Source organism: Coniosporium apollinis (assembly GCF_000281105.1).
Source record: "Coniosporium apollinis CBS 100218 chromosome Unknown supercont1.4, whole genome shotgun sequence".
NCBI lineage: Eukaryota > Fungi > Ascomycota > Dothideomycetes > Coniosporium > Coniosporium apollinis.
The window spans coordinates 839,634-847,021 of NW_006913266.1; positions in this window are offsets into that span (position 1 = coordinate 839,634).

The following is a 7,388-nucleotide window of genomic DNA, read 5'->3' on the forward strand; positions in this document are numbered from 1 at the left end:
ATAATAAGACTAAAAAAGAAACTTGACTATAAGAAACTTAGCCCTTTTATAATTATAGAAATTATTAACTTAAGGGCCTACTATTTAGACCCTCTAAAGGGTTTAGATATTTGTTCTATATTCCACGTATATCTTCTAGAGCCTTTTACTCTAGATAGGCTAGAAGGAAGATAGTAAGGCCTAGCCTATATTATAGAGGCCTAGAAAGGCCTAGATATCTATAATATAGAATAAATAGTAGACTACTATAAGGCCGGAACTAGGTATAAGTATCTAGTAAAGTGGAAAGAATATAGCTTATTTAATAATAAGTAGATAGTACTAGAATAGATAAGCTAGGGAATATAGCGCGTATATAAGCGCTAAAGGGCTAGAAAGGGCTAGAATAGGCTAGTTAGATAGGGTAAATAGTAGTAAAATATTATAAGCCTAAATATAGATAATAGAGATCTAGAAAAGCCTATATAGCGCGGTTATAGCTAACTTCTAAAGAGAAAGAAGATAGTAATATAGGGTTAGGTCTAGGGTAGAAGTCTAGATTATAAATTATAGAGTTAATAGAGAACTTAGGTAATTTAGAAAAAGATAAAGAGAATAGTAAGAAAGATTCTTACTATAGAGACTAAGAATAGGCTCTAGAAGACCTAGAAAGGGCTTAGATAAGCTAAAGTTAGCTACCTAAAAGAAGAAGAAGAAAAGAATTACTAAACTAAAGAGAGCCTATTACTTCTAAAACTAGATAGCTCTAGAAAGGCCTAGAAAAGCCTAGAATTGTTACTTCTTAGTCTCTCTAGCTAAGTTATCTCTATTCTTCTAGAGTTTAGCTAATAGAGTCTTCTTAGTACCCGCTAATTCCTTACTCTTTATAGATAGATAGTTAATAATATTAATAATAGCCTCTATAATAGTTTCGGCCTAGTTAGTCTTACTAAGCTTAGCTAAAATCGAGGTAGTCTAGGCTAGATTAGCTTAAAATAGTCTAGAAAAGGCTAGAAATATATATACTTTACCTTTCTTAACTAGACTACCTATATTTAAGCTAAAGTCACCTTTTCTATAAATACGCTTCTTACTAGTAACACTAGAACACTAAATATCTCTACTAGGATAAAGAAAGATATTAGAATCTTTAGTAGTATATTCTTTTTTAGCGCCTCTAGGAATTAATCTAGTTAGAATAGATTAGAATAAGCTAGAAAGAGCTAGAAAAGCCTATACTTTATTCTTAAGAACTATAGTAGCTAGAGCTTATTGAGAAAAATTTAGGCACTTGTGAAATTCGTATTAGTCTAAGATATTTAAGGCACTTAGAGCGCGCTTAGAGTGCTTAGAGCGCTTATAGAGATACTCTAAGTGTACTTTAAGCTCTTAAAGAACGCTCGCGGTAGGTTTAAGTTTACTTTAAGTACTTAAAACCTACTCTAAGTACTTATAATAAGCCTTAACCCGCTATAAGTATCCTCTAAGCACTTAGAACTAGCCCTAAGCGGATAGTAACTAATAAGTAATATAATAAGCTTACGTATTATATAATAAGTAACTATCTATTATATATATTACTTTTATATAATAAGCTATATAATATAATAAATAACTATCTATTATTATATTACTCTAGTATTTAATTACAGTTAGAGTTACCCGCTTATATATTTAGATATAGTATAAATATTCTCTTACTCCTAATATAGTATTAACACTTAGTATATAATAATTAATACCTTAACTATTTTTTAGTACTAAGTTTAACCTTCTTAATTACTACCTAGTGTTTCTCTATAGCTAAAACGTGCTTTAGTATAACTTGTATGACGTGTAGTAATATAGTAATAGGTTTAGTAATAGAAGTAGTAGAGGTAGTAGGTAGAAGTATAGTATTAAAAGTAATAGAAGCGGGTTACTAAGGTGAAGGGAGTAATAGAAAAGCTTTATTACCTTAATTATTAGTAGTATTAGTAGAATTATTATTTATATAAGGTGTAGCAATAGGGCTATATTTTCGTAGAAATAGTGTAGGTATCACAATATAGAGAGGCTTAATACTAAAACTTAATTTATTAGAGTAATATATAAGACGTTACACGAGATTGGAAGGTGTAGTAAGGAAAATAGAAAGATAACTCTATAAGTAGAGTATATACCCTAGTTATATAACTCTAGAATAACTAAAGATCTAAACGCTAAGGAATACTAAGTCTAAACTATAATAGAACTCCAAGATTTTCTATGTAATTTATGTTTTTTTTGCTTACTAAGTAATTTATACCTGCCCCGATTGCTCCAATTGCTCTAAGTGCTTAGACGCTTGCAAACCGCTCGCCGAGCGCTCTAAGCCCGCTCCGAGCATCTTAGACGTCTTGAATATCTTAGACGTCTTAGACCGCATCTAATTTCACGAGTGTCTGAATTTTTTCCTGATATTCTAGCTTTATAACTATAGTATATATACTAATATTCTAGTATTTCTTATATATAAGCGCACTACTAGTAAAATATATAATATAATTATCCTCGCCCTACTCTTAACACCGAAAAGAATAAATATTAATAATTCTAAATATACTTCCTTATAGGAGAATGACTATAAAGATACTATAATAGGATTATAATTATAAGAGTTAGGCTTTCTATATAATAGACTCCTTAAAGGTAGTAAGTAGCTTAAGTACTAGTAGTCTAAACTAGGCTATACTATATATCTATAGTAGTTAGAAAGATACTCGATTCTACTATAAAGTAATATTTAAGTGGAGATACTATACTAGCTTCTTCTAATAATAAGCTATCTATTCTTAGGCTTTCTACTAGATGTAAGTAGATAATTAAATATCTCTATAAGAATATATAGTCCGGCTAATAGATAATAAAGAAGCCGGTAGAGATATACCTATAATTAATAATATAGGTAATACTATAGTCCTAGTGACTAATAATAGACCCTTAGCTACGCTAGCTTTTTTAATAAAGGAAAATATACTTATTTATAAGAGAAAGGCAAATAGGCTAATATAGATTAATAAGATATAAAAGGACTTCTATAAGCTAGATAGTAATATAGCTATTATAGATAGTATATTCTACTATACTAGAGCTAGTATAACTCTATAGGTAAAAGGTAATAAGAATAGTAGTACTAAAACTATAATCTATATAATATACTAAGTTACTATTAGAAATATTACCTACTATTATATTATAACTTAAGTTATATTTCTAATATTAATACTAGTATTTAGTATTTATAAAAGCTATTAGAAGAGACCTTATATTTATTTAGCTTCCCCGCTAATATTAATAGCGCTTATACTTAGTTCTTTACTCTTAGCTTTTAGAAGCTATTATACGCCTATTAGTTATGCTATATCTATTATATACTTAGATAGAAGCGGGATTCTTAAGAAAAGAGGAAACTTATAAATATAATAGGGGTTAGAAAGATATTAAAGACTATTAGTCTCCTTATAATAAATCATTTACTAATCTTAATATAGTAAAAGATAGAGTATTCCTATAAAGAGAAAGTAGAAAAGCACCTTAAGAAAAAGTATAAAGAGGGCGAGCTATACTCTAGTAATAGGTATTAATAAAAATAGTATACCTATATAATTAAGAATCTATTAGACTATTTCTCTCTTAATAAGTAGCTCCACTTATAGTACTAGAGTAATAAGAAACTATATATTATAGCTAACTTGCCGCTCCGCTATTATATTAAAATAGAAGAATACTCTTTTTTTAGTATAAGTATTAGTATCTAAGACTAGTAGGTTTTAGTTATATTACTAATTAAGAGAAAGGACTATAATACTTTATTTTTTAGTTAGATAATTTTAGAATATTACGCCTTTTATACTATATAGCCTATTATTAGCGTAGAGTAGAATAAGGTGTATTAGGTAAACTAATCTTTAATAAATTCCCTCTTATTCTATATAGTAGTATAGGTAGCGCGTAGCTAGAAGCGTCTAACTACTCTATAATATATAATTCTTATTAGTTTATATAGCTTATTAGTTATTATATTAGAACTCCATATTTATAGGACTTTTAGCTATTACTAAGATCTCGCCTATAGTTACGCTCTATTTACTAGTCTAGTTAGTATCTAGAATATAAAAACCTCTTATAATTAGGCCTTAGTATTTATTAATAATAATTCTCTAGCGAGTCTACTCGATATATAGGAAAGATCTAAAATTTTCTATATTACTACTAACTTTATTACTAACTAGTATACTAAATAGTACACCTATACTAGTAAGAGTATTAAGACCCTTAACTTCTAGTTTTATTATATTAGTAGAACTATACTAATAAGAATTATAGCGGAGCTAGTAAGAATTAAGAAGATACTTATACTTCTTAACTTATAGAGGAATTAGCCGTCCATAATATTAAAAGAGTAGGGAAAAATAGAGGTAAATCTAATAGTAAAATAAAAGAAAATAATAATAATAAGAAGAGAACTAATTAATCTCTTTAAGTAAGATATTATACCTATACTCTATACTTTTATATAGAAACTTATCGAGGTACTTTATAGAAGAACTACTTTATAAATCTAATTATATCTAGTTCTATAGCTATAAATAAGTCTTATATAGTAAAAGGGGCGTATACTAAGTATTTAGTGGCTATATAAAATATTAACCCCTAACTAGTAGTATACGTTCTATCTAGAAGCCTCTATACTAATTTACTAAGAGATTTTTCTACATTATTATAGGCCTTCTAGTAAGTATAGGGTAATATATTAGTAGCTTACTCTAGCGAGAAGATAGTATAGCCTCTATAGTAAGCTAAAGTCTTTAAACTAGAGAGATTAATACTTAAATCCTCTTTTATATTACACGCTAAGATATATTACGTAGCTCCTAATACTTTAATAAAGAAGATTATAAGTAACACCTTCTAGCTTACACCTACTAGGATTATAGCTATTAGTAATAGTATTAGCACTATATACTAACTTTCTAACCTCTATAGGCTCTAGTAGATATACTTTATTAAGTAGATTAAATAAATAGTAGTAGATATACTATACTATCTATATTAAAATAATATGGTATAGCTTTAAAAAAAAATTCTTAATAACTTATTATAGTAAGAGATTAGCAGAACTATAACTACTATAAAAGTAAGATATAGAGCTATATAAGATATATAATATAAAAAAGATACCTAAAAAGAAGAAGAAGCAGCTCTATTTTAAGAATATCCTACTAACTAAATAGCTTACTAGAACGTATAGGGCGCGTGTATTTATACTATTCTTTAAAATTCTCCTAATTCTTAAGTCTATTCCATATTAGTTCATGATTAGTAATATGAAAAAATAGACTAAGAATAAGAATCTAGAGAAAGAGATATTAGTTTATAGGTATATCTATAAGATTACTAGGTTACTAAAACTAGTTATTATACTTTAGGGAATTTTTTAATTAAAGAAATACGATACTAGTAGAGATAGAAAAATTATATTATTCGCTAAGAGCCTATTCACGTCTTTTATACTCTATATAGTAAGTAATATAATAGTCTTAGTACTATTGTTTATAGCTATATTAATAGCACCCGCTATTGATTCTAAAAGTAGTTAAAGTACTCTATTTAGCTTAGAAGAACTAAATATATAAGTAGTAGGATATAGACTCTTAGTGCTATACCTTAGTACTAAGATTTAAGGAGCGTATACCATTAAATAAGAATAGTAAATTAATAGAGAAAGAGAATAACCTCCTAGAGCCCTAGTTTCCTATTAGCACCTAATAGATTATAGGTGCTAGCTTTATTCCCTATTATACTATATAAGTATTAATACTTAAGCCGCTATAAATTATTAGAGATAAGAGCTATAAGATTAATTAGTATAGTTAGTCTAGAATAGTGTAGTCTATACTCTATACTTTCTTATATTAGCTTCTTTTCTATAGGTCTACTCTTAGATAAAAGATACTAGTATAATAGAAGGCTGGATTCTATATATAGAATATAATATATATAGATATTAGTACTAGTAATACTCTAGCTAATAATAAGAATAAGATAAGGGAAGTTATAGAACTATTAAGTAAAGTATCTAGTATATTACGGGCGATATAGAAGTAGAATAGGTAGATATAAGTATATAAATAAGCGTAGGTTTTATATAATTAGTAGCTAAGCTTAGTAGTAATAAAAGGTTAAATAACACTATTATAGCTCTATAGGTAAATGTAATATAAATGTATTATAAAGTAATATTTAGTAAGTAATAGCTAGTATTATATTACTCTATTCTCCTCTATTCTATACTATTAGTCTAAGTATAGCTAACTAATATAGAGCTTTAAGCTAAGAGTTCCACTACTTATTAGAGCCACGATATTAACTTAGGCGTATTATACCCTATATTTACTTTAGTGCTAGTATATCTAATAAATAAGCTCAAGTTTAAAGAGAATAGTAACTATAATACCGGCTAGCAGTAATAACTTAGGTAGATTATTATAGTTTTCTTATTATATAACACGTTACATACTATATTTAATATAATATTACCCTTATTGAACCGCAGCACTAATAACTTAGTAAAAATATATATTTAAGTAGATAAGCTTAAGTATCTATACTAAGTATTACTCTATATTAAAACCTATTTTTTAACTAAGTATAGCTTTACTATAATAGTAGAAGGAAATAATACTACCGGTATAAATAAGTAATCTAAGTAAGTACTATATATTAATACACGCGACTGCACTAAAGCCTATAGAGTAGATAAGAACTAAAAGCTACTATAAGCTATATAGTAAATATAATAAGCAACCCGCCGCTAGAGTCCTTCTATATAGAACTAGGTTACTAAAATTAGTTTATAAGTATTTATAAGAAGGGCCTAATAGTTAATAATATAATATATAAGATAATTAGTAAGATATTATAGGAAGAGCTAGTAGAGCAAGAACTTCTTAGTTAGATATTTAAAACTATAAGTGATTACGAGAGCGCCTAAGTTCTCTTTAATATAATATACTACTAATTTCTAGATATATTTAATAACCTTCTAATATAGTAGAAAGATAGGTATATAATAGAGATAGTAAAGTGCTATAATTATATAATTATAATAAAAGGTATTATACGCTAGATGCTACTATCTTATACCTATTACCGCCGCTTTAAAAACTAAGCTATAATTTAGGAATATTACTAGGTGCACTTAAAGCTAGACGAGTAGTATACACAAGCTAGATAGAGAGTATAGTTAAAGCGTTATATATAATATAGAATCTTATACTATATAATTAGCGAAGAAAGAAGGTGCCTGTATATAATATATAATTTAAGATATTTACTATAATACTAAAGAATAAACTTAGTTATAATAGAGCGGAGAATATAGTATA